General features: G+C 34.1%; 1 long non-coding RNA gene across 1 annotated transcript in view; it reads left to right on the top strand.

The window, feature by feature from the left end:
* The window catches only part of LOC146405986 (uncharacterized), a 436,419-nt gene extending 424,231 nt beyond the window's left edge, over window positions 1–12,188 (top strand). Inside the window, exon 2 of the long non-coding RNA XR_014803169.1 lies at window positions 12,150–12,188. This is a non-coding gene — a long non-coding RNA (uncharacterized LOC146405986). The remainder of the gene's footprint in view (window positions 1–12,149) is intronic.
* The last annotated feature ends 1,511 nt before the right edge of the window (window positions 12,189–13,699 follow it).

Genomic DNA, 13,699 nt, shown 5'->3' with positions numbered 1-13,699 from the left:
ACCAATTCGGTGGAGGAAGAATAGTCTTCCCAAAAATGAAGCTGAGATGTTGGAATGCTTATATGCAAAAGAATGAACTTGGACCTCTAATTCATGTCATAACCAAAAATTACTCAAAATGGACCATAGATACAAATAAAAGCAATGAACTATACAAATCTTAAATGAAAAAAAAAGATTAAATCCTTATGGCTTTGGGCTAATCAAGATTTCTTAAATATGATGCAAAAAAGCACAGCAACAAAAGAAAAAAATAGATAACTGTGTTACATCAAAATTAAAAACTTTTGTGCTGCAAATGATACCATCAAGAAAGTGAAAGACAGCCCACCTAAAGGAGAAGATGTTTATAAATCATATATCTGATAAGTGATTTTTATCCAGAATACATAAAGAACTCTAATAAGGCAACCATAAAAAGACAAACAACCCGATTTAAGAAGGGCAAAAGATTTGAACGGATACGTCTTCAAAGAAGATATACAAATGGCTAATAAACATAAGAAAAAATACTTAACATTATTAGTCATTAGGGAAACACAAATTAAAATCACATCTACTAGAACAGCCTTATTTTTTTTTTAGCAGAAAAAAAATACAAGTTGGTGAAGATGTAGAGAAATTGGAACCTTCATACAGTGCTGGTGGGAATGTAAAACATGCAGTCATTTTGGAAAACCGTTTGACTGTTTCTAAGTTAAGCATAGAATTACCAGATTATCTAGAAATTGCACTGTTGTCTATACATATCTAAGAGATACAGAAACACATGGCCTCACAAAAATGCATATATTTGTGCTCACAGCAGTTTTATTTATATTAGCCAAACACAGGAAACCATTCAAATGTCCTTCAACTGATGAATGGATAAACACAGTGTGGTATGGCTATGCAATGGAATAGTATTTGACAATAAATGGATTAGGTACTGATACACACTAGAACATGGATTAACCTTGAAGACACCATGCTAAATGAAAGAAGCCAGAAACAAAAAACCTATGATGTATGATTTCACTTATTTGAAATGTCCAGAGTAGGCAAATCTATAAAGACAGAAAGTAGGTTGGTAGGTGCCTAGGGCCAAGGTCAGAGAGTACAGGGTTTTTTTTCAGGGGAGGATGATGAAAATGTTCCAAAGTTGGATTGTGAAGGTGGTTGAGAAGATCTGTGGATATATTAAAAATATTGAAGCATAAACTCTGTACTTATAAATTAAAAAATACTTTTGAATTTTGTGGTATGTGATATCTCAGTAGAGATGTTAAAGAATTTTAAGAAAACTGACAGTAATACAAATTACACAGTTATTTCACTTTCCAGAAGTCCATTAATTAAAACTCCTATGTCTTGTTAATTCTCTAGATTTCTAGGTCAGATGATAATAAATTTGTGCTTCACCAGGAATTTCCTGGACACATTCCAGATGGGAATGCCTTAGCTGAGTGCGGAGACTTAGGAATTCTGATAGGCAAGTACCATCTTTTGATCAACAAAATTGTCAAAGGAATTAATTGTAACTTCAGAAATACTGGCTTTCTGCTAGACAGAATCTTTCGGAACTTAGTAGGGGAAATTAATAACATGGATTTTTGGTAGTGGGAGTATTGTAAAAGTTAACAGAGCCTGCAGGAGATAGTACCAGAACATGCATGATTTGGCAGGCACTAATTAAGTACCTACTATTTACCAGAAGTTGTTAAGCCCCGGAGAGAAATACCTACACACTCGGTCCCTACCCTAAAGAAGCTTATAGTCAAGGAAAAGAAACAAACACATTTATTTAAGATTACATGTCCGGTGCTGTAGGGAGAGTATGCAAGGAAACTAGGACGGAGAGGAGAGTCAGAAAGGCTCCTGGGAGGAGTTTCTAAGACGAAATCTGGGCTGGGGTGAAAGTAGGCTGCTGCCAGGCACAGGCATCTACCAAATGCTGCATCCAGGGAGAAGAAAGACACCATGGACAGCCAGTGTCTGAAAAAAACACACAAAAGTTTGTTCTCCTCTTGATGCTGTGTGCTTAAGCGTCTTCGAAAAAGGAACGGTTGTAAGAGGCAAAGTACCTGAGCTTGAGCAGGAAATGCCTTGACTCATTGTTTCCTCCTTAAGAAGGAGCACCTCAGAGGACTGTTAACATCTGTTAGAGGAGAAGCAACTTTCGTCCACATTTACTCTTCGTTCCTCATCTCTTTTCACATTTGCGTAAATTAGAAAATGAAAGTCCTTTATCATAGAAGAAGCAGGATATAATTTCTTGGGAAATAATGTATATGTGCGTGTATATTTTTTACTTCACACGAAATTTTACATTTGAGTTACCTTTAGTGATAGACCATGATAATATATGTGTGACCGAGTCACTTTGCTGTACGGCAGAAATTGGCACAACATTGTAAATAAACTGTACTTTAATACTGCTTTTTGAAAAAGAAAAAAGGCCCTTAATTTCAAACATACACAGAGCGCGCAGTGTAACAAAACCCCACATTCCTATCAAATAGGGGAAAATACTTTACATATATTTAGAACTATACATATTGTGTCAGTATTTGTTCTCTGCTTCTTAAATTGAATTTCTATTTACTGTTATCAATGCTATATTTGATTTCATGTATTTTCACAGTTCTTGAGATATTTCTGACAAGTTTGCGTTCTCTTTGCCTCCGTTTCCTAGCTGAAAAACTACGAGGTTAGACCAGAGATATCTTCATATGTCTTTCAGCTTTAACATTGTTAAATTCAGTTATCTTCTACCTTGTAATAACTGCTTGAATCCACCAGATGTCAATGCAACATAACAACCTATTTTTGGTCATTTAAGCCTCTTAGATCCTAGACTCAAAATCAGAAGGCTAATAGCAATAGCAATATTCATTTATGTTATGATTTTCATTAAAAGTGAAATGTAAAATAATCTTGCTTTTAAAAAGACCGTAAGTAGATTTGTTCTACTTCAAAAACCATAAGCTTAACTTTGCCAGAAGTAATATTGTTTCAGAGGTTTCCTCTTCTCATTATTAAAGTTTAACCATTCAGTTCCTCTTTTGGAAATCAGCATTTGCAGACTATTTCCTACCAGATAAGCAAGTGGCATAAACATTTGAAAGTATCACCTCTGCGGTGATGATTCTAAATCACAGTTCAATACGTGGTCTGTTTAGAGGCAATCATGTTCAATACGATCAGAGTTAATGGTCTTGCCCACAAAGATAATGTTTAGAGTTAGATTATGTACTGTGAAATTATTTGTTAAATTATTAACTCTGTAATCTGCTTCATGACAGATTTTAAATCCCTTGCAGTAAATTATTCTGCAGATAAAAATAAACATATAATTATTTCCCTTCCCTTGAAAACGGGGATGATTATAAAATGATATCATGTTTAAATCAGAATGTTGGAAAGTGGTTAATTCTTTTCATTAAAACTTCCAGTGTAATGGTATGAGAAAATTACCGGTGTTACAGTTTAGTTTTAGAAAATTCCATTACAAAAAACATGCTCAAGGTATTTGAACTTCAAGCAAACACACACACACACACACACACACACACACGCACACGGACATGCACACAAACACACATACACACTCAAGGAATATAGTTGTTTCTAATCAGGAACTGTGAAAACTCTTAAAACAACAACATGAGAAAGAATAATACTAATCATTTCTCAGTTCCCTAAACCAGGAATGATCAGGGTTGCAATAGAAGATGAGGCAAAGAACTTTATCGACTATTAATAATTCAAATTAAAAAATTCATTTTCCATTAATTACCTGAACTATTTAAGTTTCTATTGTAATCTCAATTATAAACTGCTGATAAGAAAGTCTTCAGTTTAGAATGAAAGATTTTCAGTTAAGTTCAGAATAGCAATCTATACTCATCGAGATTATTTTCTACCTGCTTCGACAAGTCTAAATCTATATTTTACACTCTTATCTTAGTGAATGCTTTTCTAAAAGAGTCACCAGTTAACAAAATGACATACCCTATTGTTGGACAATGATGTTGCTGCTTGAACTTTAATACAGAGACTCAGCAACTCTGTTGTAGAAAGCTTCATTCTTCTTGATAAAAGACATGATGCATAACACTCCTGGAATTTTGCATCATTTTCTTGCAGTTAACTTGTATGGGATTTCTAGGAAGTCGCTGATAGAGTCAGAGGTCTAGGCTTTTTCTTAAAAACTATGTGGGTACTACATATTAATTTTAGATGTACTTGGAACAAGCAAACGTGTGATACTGACAATCTCCAGATGTAACACAAGAAGGAAGATTCATATGCTTTCTTTCAGTGACTTTCTTCTGCAGGGACTTCCTCCACCAGAAGTGGTTTGCAGAGACTTTTCTGTAGTTGTGAACATTTACATTTTGGGGAGAAAGCAACTTGAGAGGCAGGTCTGGAGAGAATTGTAGCCAAGGGAGCAATCGTGTCCCAGGTTCAGCCATGGGCATCTCTGCCGAAACCACTCCTGAGGGTCAAGCAGCTGCCTAATGAAAGTTCATTTAAAATGAAAATTATAGGAAAGGGGGGGAATAGTATCATGTCTATGTGAAAATGATAGTAGTATTTATATTTACGTGTATCTTACTGCAGAGTGGGGGAGTTGGGGAGATATTGGTTAAAGACTACAAACATGCAGTTAGGAGGTAAGTTCTGGAGATCTAGTCCACAGTCAATGATACAGCATCATATTCTTCAAAGTTGCTAATAGGCTAGATCATAACTGTTTTCACCCCAAAAAGGAAGTGATAATTATATGATGTGATAATGGTGTTGGCTAATGCTAGGGTGGTAATCACATTGCAATATACAAATGTATCGGATCAACATGTTGGACTCCAATACAACGTTATATGTCAATTATATCTTCATTTTTTTAAAAATGAAGAAAAAAAGGAATAATGAACAAAGGGTTCTTTTATGAAAACTCATTTAATATAAAGGGGAGGACCAAATGTCATCCTAAGCTACCAAATTACCTTGTAACTGAAAATATTGTAAACACATGGGTGAATGAAATTTAAACTTTATTTAATGTTTATGATGATATTGTGATACATATGCATATAAATAATCACAACATATTTATACCTATTTCTATACCTGTTTATACTCTATTTAGCTATATCACTGTAATTGTTACTCCAGTAACTTTAATTTATAAAGTTGTCATATCTTAAAAAAAATTCAAAGAAATTTTATAATTATAAAAGGAATATATTTCACCATAGGACATTTGGAAAATATAAAGAAGAAAATTAAAAGTATACTTAAACTTACTTACTTATAAGTATACTTACTTATACTTAAACTTAAAAGTATACTTAAACCCAGTACTTTAGGTTTCGATGTTTACACTAAACTGTGTGATAGATCTACCTATCTATTGACTTGTTTTTATTTTAAATATTTGTTTCTCTTAATAATGATAATATGTTTGTGTCTTAAATTTTCATTCCACATTGTGTCATGAAAAATTTCCAAGTCTTTAAATGTGCTTTGGAAACATCATTATAATGGCTGAATAATATTCTATCAAATTCATTAATTATAAATCAAAATTTATTTTACTATTTACCTACTGTTGGACATTTTAATTATTGCTAATGTTTCACTACTATAAATAACACTGCAATGAACATCTCTGCATATACGTCTGTGAACCTATCTCTGATTATTTCTTTAGAAGTAGAATTACAGATTTAAGGATTGTGAATATGACAATCATGACAATTTTCAGGTAATTATCAATTTTCTTTCTGACCATTAATATCAATTTATATTCTTACAAATAATTTATGAGTTACTTAAAATATATTTTGTCAGTTGTACATATTATAAGTTGTATCTTATTGTGGCTTAATTGCATGTTTCTCTCATAATGAGTATGGTAATTTTTTATATGTTTATTGTAATTAATGTGTTTCTAATCAGGAATTTTTCATTCATGTTTTTCCTTATTAGACTGTCAGTGATCTTGAGCCTTTTATTATGTAGGGAGAGCCATTTCTTGTCAAAATTATTTCTACTTATTTACTTTTATATTTTCTTTATGGTTTTATGCTTTTTCTAAAGTATAGAAATTTTAATTTTATTACATCATTTTTCCTTTGTTATCTCTTTCATTGCCTTTATCTTAGAAAATTCTTCTTTATCTTCATACCAGGTAAAAAAATCTGTTTTCACCCAGTACTTTAGGTTTCGTTGTTTACACTAAACTGTGTGATAGATCCACTGGTATGCTAGAAGTTAAACGGTTACCTTAATTATTCTTCAAATAGGTGATTTTCCAAGTCTTTGCTGAATAAATAGTCCATCTCTTTGCATTTGTTTATGATGCTTCTTTACAGTATGTGTATTACTTATATATTGGGATTTTTCAAACTGTTTTGCTCTATTAATCTATGTCTTAATGCTTTAATCAATACCGTATTACTTACATTGAAATATTTTAATACTTATAAACATATCACTCTCTTCTAATTTTGGTTCAAATATTCTCTGGCTATCCTTACTTGTTTATTCTCAGAATCATTTTGGAAAGCATCTTGCATCTCAGATAAAATCCCATTGCCATGTTATTTTTATTTGGTTTTCATTAACATGAAATTAATTTAGAAGGAATTACATTCATGCATTGTTCAATCCCTAAATATGAAGTGTTTCTAATATTTTCAGCTTACCTTTCATTATTCCTCTGTATAAGTTTACAGTTTTCTGTAAACAGGTCTTGCTCCTATTTTGTAGGGTTATTTCTAGGCCCTCTTATGTCATGGCTAGTGATTTTTGCATGTTTACTTTATATCCACTCACTTCACTGAATTCAAAGGCTTGCTATTTGGGTTTTTATCTTTGGATGATCTGGGTATATAATCATATCATATTTGAAGAACGATAATTGCCTGTGTAGATTATTAAACCTCAAGGTAGACTTTGATCATATAATCAAAACGTGTTTTAAATTTCTTCACTAAAAAAAAGTATTACTAGTTTTTCATTTTACATTTTGGAGTCAAATCTAGGAGTTAGTAATTTTATTATTATACAGTACTTTTTCCTTGAATATCATTGAAGTAGATTAAGACTCTGAAATACTTTAAGAGTAAAATGTAGCTACATAATTTTTTTGATGTCTTAGTATACAAAGCACAGAAATGTTATTATAAATGGTATTCCTAACACGATAAAATAAACTTACAAATAAAATAATTGTGACTATATTCAGCATTATGTGGTCTTCTCTATAAACAAAGTATAAGTCAATTCTGTATTTACTTAAAAATATCTTTGTTAATGACCTAATTTTTTAATATGAGACAAATTTTCTTGATACAAAATCTTTGGCAACAGAGCCCATGCATTTTACTTGGGCAGAAAGTTTCTTTTTTTTTTTTAATATTCTAATGTATAGGTTTATTTTTATTTTTTATTTATATAATTTTATTTAATTTTTTATTTATAATGATTTTAATTTTTTCCATTATAGCTGATTAATGGCATGACAGTGTTTTGTCAATGTTCTGCTGCACAGCAAGGTGACCCAGTCACACATACACGTATACATTCTTTTTTCTCACATTATCATGCTCTATCACAAGTGACCAGACATGGTTCCTACAGCAGGATCCCATAGTTGATCCATTCCAAAGGCTATAGTTTGCATCTATTAACCCCAGATTGCCAGTCCCTCCTACCCTCTCCCCCTCCCTCTTGGCAACCACAAGTCTATTCTCCATGTCCATGATTTTCTAGAAAGTTTCTTAATAGTGTAAATATGAACTTAATCCTGCCTAGAGTATAGACATTACTAATGCATTTTGAGCTAAAACAATTTAAGAAAAAAAATCATCTCTGTTTTATATGGCATAGTTATGTTTATTTCAGAAGTATGCTGATAAATTTATAGTCAAAATAAAGCAACTTCGAGGTGACTTTTGTGATAAATTTCCTTTTTAAAAAAATAATAGGCCACTTACTAGATCCATTTCAAGTTTTCTTCTAAAGTATATTTATACTTGAAATTTGTATTATTATGCAAAATTGATCTTTTCTACCAAAAATGATATAATACTAAAAGCTGTATTTAATTGATAGAGTTTAATGACAGAGAATAAATTTGCAAGCACTTAATCAGAACTCTGAATGAACAATATTTGGAGACATTCTTTTTTTTCTTTTTTTGTCTTTTGTCTTTTCAGGGCCGCACCCAGGGCATATGGTGGTTCCCAGGCTAGGGGTCCAATCGGAGCTGTAGCCGCTGGACTACACCAGAGCCACAGCAATGCCAGATCTGAGCTACATCTGCCACCTATACCAGAGCTCATGGCAACACCAGATCCTTAACCCATTGAGCAAGGCCAGGGTTGGAATCCGAAACCTCATGGTTCCTGGTCAAATTCGTTAACCACTGAGCCATGACAGGAACTCTTGGAGAAATTCTTAATAGATCTCAGCAAAAGGGCATATATTAGTAAATCGTTGTGTTATTTCTTGATGAATTATGTAAGATAGAGATCGCAAATAAAATGGTAAATAAAAATAATTCGAGAGCATTTATAAGAAAATGCTTTGAATCCACTCATGAATTTAATTTCTTCATAGTTCAGCAATGTAAAAATGATAGTTTTCAGACTTCTGATTGCTTAATTATCAAACTTTTTGTAGTAAAAATGTTTAATTAACATTATCATATTTTTCATCTTAAAGTGTCAGTAAAAAGTATTGTTCTTTATTTTATTTATTTATTTATTTTTTGCTTTTTAGGGCCATATCTGTGGCATATGGAGGTTCCCAGGCTAGGGGTACACCACAGCTCACTTAACGCCGGATCCTTAACCCACTGAGCAAGGCTAGGGATCAAACCCACAACCTCATGGTTCCTAGTTGGATTCATTTTTGCTGGACCGCAATAGGAACTCCTTGTTCTTTATTTTAAATATGTAAGCATTTCCATATTGGTGTATTCTTTGGTGTAAAATATATTTTTTACATTTCTGATAAAGAATTAAAGGGACTTCTAGTCTTTTGGGCTTTGTGGTTTAGGACACCAAGATCATTGATAATATATCAGGGCTAAAAATAAAATTTAAAAAACCCAAAAACTGTATTTGTCATCCTTTCAATAAAGCAAAGTTAAGTGTTTATTTGCACAAAGACAAAGCCAATTAATTTGAGTTCAGTTTGGCAATACTTCACAAAAACATAAATCTCTTAGATAATGGTGCAACATCTCACACAAAATAGTTTTAGCAATTATTATCAGCATTTAGTAGGTAATTTTAGGAGATTTTCATTTTAGATCAAGTTTATACATTAATATATATTTTATTTATATGTTTCGTATAATAATAGCAATAGTAATGATAGTAATATATATTGAGATACAGTGAGAGAAAATTTATCTTAAAATATGAGTAAATAGAGCAAAGATGTACTCCAATTAGGTAACCAGCCGGAGTTCTTAATTAAAATACATTCAATCTGTGAGCTCAAACATCAAATTCCGTCAATTACATTTAAATATGTACCATGCATTTTAAATTCATACCATGGAATTTAAATCCACATATGGATTTAAATGCCTGCCACTATATTTAAGGTTTATTTTCAAGAGATTTAAATTAATAAGAAAAGTTTTTTATAGCTAATTATATTCATACTGAGTTATGAATAAAATAAAAACATAAGTAATTTAAATAAAAACATGCTCTTAATCTAACCTATGGTTAAAAAATTTTAAAGTAGGAGTTCCCGTCGTGGCGCAGTGGTTAACAAATTCGACTAGGAACCATGAGGTTGCGGGTTTGATCCCTGGCCTTGCTCAGTGGGTTAATGATCCGGCGTTGCCGTGAGCTGTGGTGTAGGTTGCAAAAAAAAATAAAAAATTTTGAACATTTTATTTTTGTGTATTTCATTTAAACTCATCTTGCAAGGTATTGTTTGCTTGCTTTTCCTGTTTTTTTTTGTTTTTTGTTCATTGATTTGCAAATAGTTTTTCTTTAAGGGGTTGTTAAAATGTAGTGAACTCTACTTACCACTTAATTTATAGCAATACATGATTTTTAATAAATTAAATAAAAATCACCAGATGCAGAGTAGTGCTGTAGAAAGAGCTCAACTCTTCAGAATGGAGATCTGAGTTCTTGACTGGCTGAGAGATTTTGGATAGATAAATCACTTAATCTGAGTCTCAATACATATACATACATATGTGTGTGTGTGTATGTGGTAGGCAATTATTAAGATAACTTTTGTCTACAGTTCTACAAATTTTAGAAGACTTACTGACTTACTGATCTTTTGTACTTGAGGAAAATCATAACATTGAGCTAATACCATTATTTCTTTTCTTGGGAATTTTGAAATGTGTCCAATTCAAGAGCATGCCTTTGTGTCTGTATTCTAGAAGAAATTTGAAGGATTTGACAGTTGGAAGTCCTGCTAGGTTATCAACCTATTTTTTAAAGGCTCCTGGAGCCCTGAAATTATCCAGAGATTGGAGGAGTTTGTGGGGTGCCTGAGAGTAACTGTGAAGGAAAACTAGAGAGCTAAGGTTCAATAGTACCAGGTTAGCCTCAGGACTAATTTGCCTGGTTAGTGTCCATATGCATAAGAATTGAATGAAAAGACATTATAAAATCTTTGTGTGGAACATAAGGCTAATTCCATATGGAAGGCTGATCTAAGCCTGTTGTGAAAGTCCACAGCAATCTAAAAAAAGCAGAGTATACAAAACTCAAATATCTATTTAGATGGAAAAAGATGTTTATATTGCTATTTTGTATCATTTGATAATTTTCCACCTGAGCTTAGCACAGGAAAGAGCTAAGACGCGTAGCTGTTAAATGAATTGCAGGATCCGTAGCATTTACGGTCTTCCAAATCTAACAGCCTGTGAGGAGGATAGATAATGGTCTCCCCATACAATCAGTCAGGAATTTTAAGCAAATTAACCCATAAGCCTCCCCACACCTCCAGCCCGACTGTGAAGATAATCAGAAGTATAATCATAATATAATATAATATAAATATAATCATAATATAATCCCCACCTCCCTGAAACCCACTGTTCTCTTGGGGAAAACTCGAAATTTGAGCTCTTGTAGAACTTTTCTACTCTATCTGTTTTAATGAAGAGGTGTCAACTTTTGGAAATTATGATACTGTGTAATTTCTTTCTCTCTTAAAAACAACGTATATTAGTTTAGAGAATGCCTGATTGGGTTTTAGCTATGTTCCCTGCTGTGATTTCCCTCTCGAGTATAAATCAGGTCTCATGTAGTGTTAGGTTTATAAGGATGGTGGATGCCAGCCTTCTAGAACGTGTTTTAGAAAGTGGGTAAACGGAGTTCTTTCTGTATAGACTTAAAATGCATGTTCAGGACATGTAAATGGATTGTGGTCCAATTAATCACCGGAAAAAAAAAAATATCCTGTAAATGAACAGCAATCAGGCGCTAAAAAGACATTCCATCATGATGGGATTATAAAGATCCTGCCCCTAATTATGAGTTGTAAAAGCCACTTTCAGGTAGAAATAAAGGGAGTTACAGTTGTTCAATTAGAGGTGAACATTCATCTAGGAGGGGAAAAAAGCCTTTCTGTGATAAGACCCAGAAATCTTGTTTTTCTGCTAATGCCATTTCATACATTTTTGTTGCACGGTGGGCCAGGCAGCATTCCTGCTCTGTTGCCTCGGATGGGAATTGTTCAGTGTCACGTCACACATGGTCCAGCCCCGAGTCCTCATGCTGAGTGGTGAACTAATCCCAGGGTTGTAGTGACAAGTGCTGGAAAAAGCCAGGCCCGCTGATTCATTCTCAGCCACCTCTTCCCATCTCCAGCCTCGCATCCTTTTCAGGTTTATTCATGAGCTCACTGCTTGGAAAGAAAAAAATGTTATTTGCATGATACCATTACATTTAAAAGCTATAAATTACTCAGAGCTATAAATACTGCCCCCCTGGTAAACACCACCCCTTATAAAAATCTGTGTGTTTGTGCAGGCGCATGTGTGAAGACATTCTTAGGACTTTTCTCCCTACTCTCTGCATCTTATAACTCTATTTAGTCTTTAACTTTCTACAACTTAGCAGTTAAAACAGTGATCATTTCACCTTGCTTTCTTTAATGGATAGGAGGGAATTTGGATTTGTTGTGAGCCACACGGGAAGTCCAAGAGAATTTGGATTTATTTAAAACAAGATGTGGGGAGTTCCTGTCGTGGCTCAGTGGTTAATGAATCCAACTAGGAACCATGAGGTTGAGGGTTTGATCCCTGGCCTTGCTCAGTGGGTTAAGGATCCGGCATTGCCATGTGCTGTGGTGTAGGCCGGCAGCTACAGCTCTGATTAGACCCCTAGCCTGGGAACCTCCATATGCCTTGTGTGCAGCCCTAAAAAGACAAAAGACAAAAAAATAAAATAAAACAAGATGCGATTCTGTGTGAAGCATGGCACCACTCCCAGTAAAGACTGTCACCGTTCTATAATAAAAGCATTGCAATCTAACTTACCTGGAAAGTTAAAAAACAGGACTGTTTTTATTCTGTGCTGTCCAACAGAGGCTTAGGGAACTGAACTGATAAAGAATTTTTTCACCAGCCTTGCCTCTCTGGAATGTTTGTGTAAGATTTTTTGTTGTTGTTAGTTTTATTCTTTATTTGTTTTGTTTTTCAGGGCCACACCTATGGCACATGGAATTTCCCAGGCTAGGGGTCAAACTGGAGTTGCAGCTGCTGGCACAGCAACAGGAATGCCAAATCCGAGCCAGGTCTGTGAGCTACCCCACAGATCGAGGCAATGCCAGATCCCTAACCCACTGAATGAGGCCAGGGATCGAACTGGTGTCCTCATGGATCCTAGTAGAGTTGTAACCCACTGAGCCACAAGGGGAACTCTAAGTACTTAATACCCAGGTAAGACGTTTAATCATCAAAATAATAATTACTTATATTATATTATATTATATTATATTATATTATATTATATTATATTATATTTTCAGAAACAGAAGAGTTTAAATTTTGAGAAAAGCCTAAATTCTTTTCTTGGGTTGAATACAAGAAGAGTCAAGACTACATACCTCCCCCTCACTAGGAAAGAAAGTCCTGTTACTCAGATATGTACACGAACTTGCAGGGAACCCTGTGTCATTTGCATCCAGCGGCTCACGCACTGGAGGGGCTGCTGTGCATGAGTCAGAAGTTGGCCCTTACATTAGTCTTTCTTGGAACAGGCTGAGTCGGGATGCGGATGGGGGTGACCCAGGGTGGGCTTGGCCCAAGCTTCTTTCTCGCAGGCAAATTACACATTGTTTACTGGCTGGACTTATTAGTTTTAAATCATCATAAGCCAAAACCTCAACTACAACTTCAGAGAGACTAAGTGCCAACGTTTCTTTTAAGAATGACATAATCATGTCCTTTTTCTGATATTGTTCTATTCCAGAAAAATCCCTCTCCTCCAACTGAAATCCTTCCTACCTTCCTTTTAAACCCATTTCGTCTTGCCTCATCTTAAGTGAAAACCAATGACTAGTTCAGATTACTCATACTTTGTCCCTCCCAAAGCCCAAAGCTTGTGAAAAAGTGCTTCTTGGTTTAGATGTGGAGGAGGGGGAGGGGTAAATAGGAACCTCAGTCTACAACAAGCAAGCAGGAAGCTTATCTGTAACTGAAACAGATTTC

This window comes from Sus scrofa, chromosome 1 (assembly GCF_054392235.1).
Source record: "Sus scrofa isolate SSC_HxYL_T2T_F1_AM1 chromosome 1, Sscrofa_HxYL_maternal_Yorkshire_Landrace_v2.0, whole genome shotgun sequence".
Taxonomy (NCBI): Eukaryota; Metazoa; Chordata; class Mammalia; order Artiodactyla; family Suidae; genus Sus; species Sus scrofa.
This window is presented reverse-complemented; position numbering and strand designations above follow the sequence as displayed.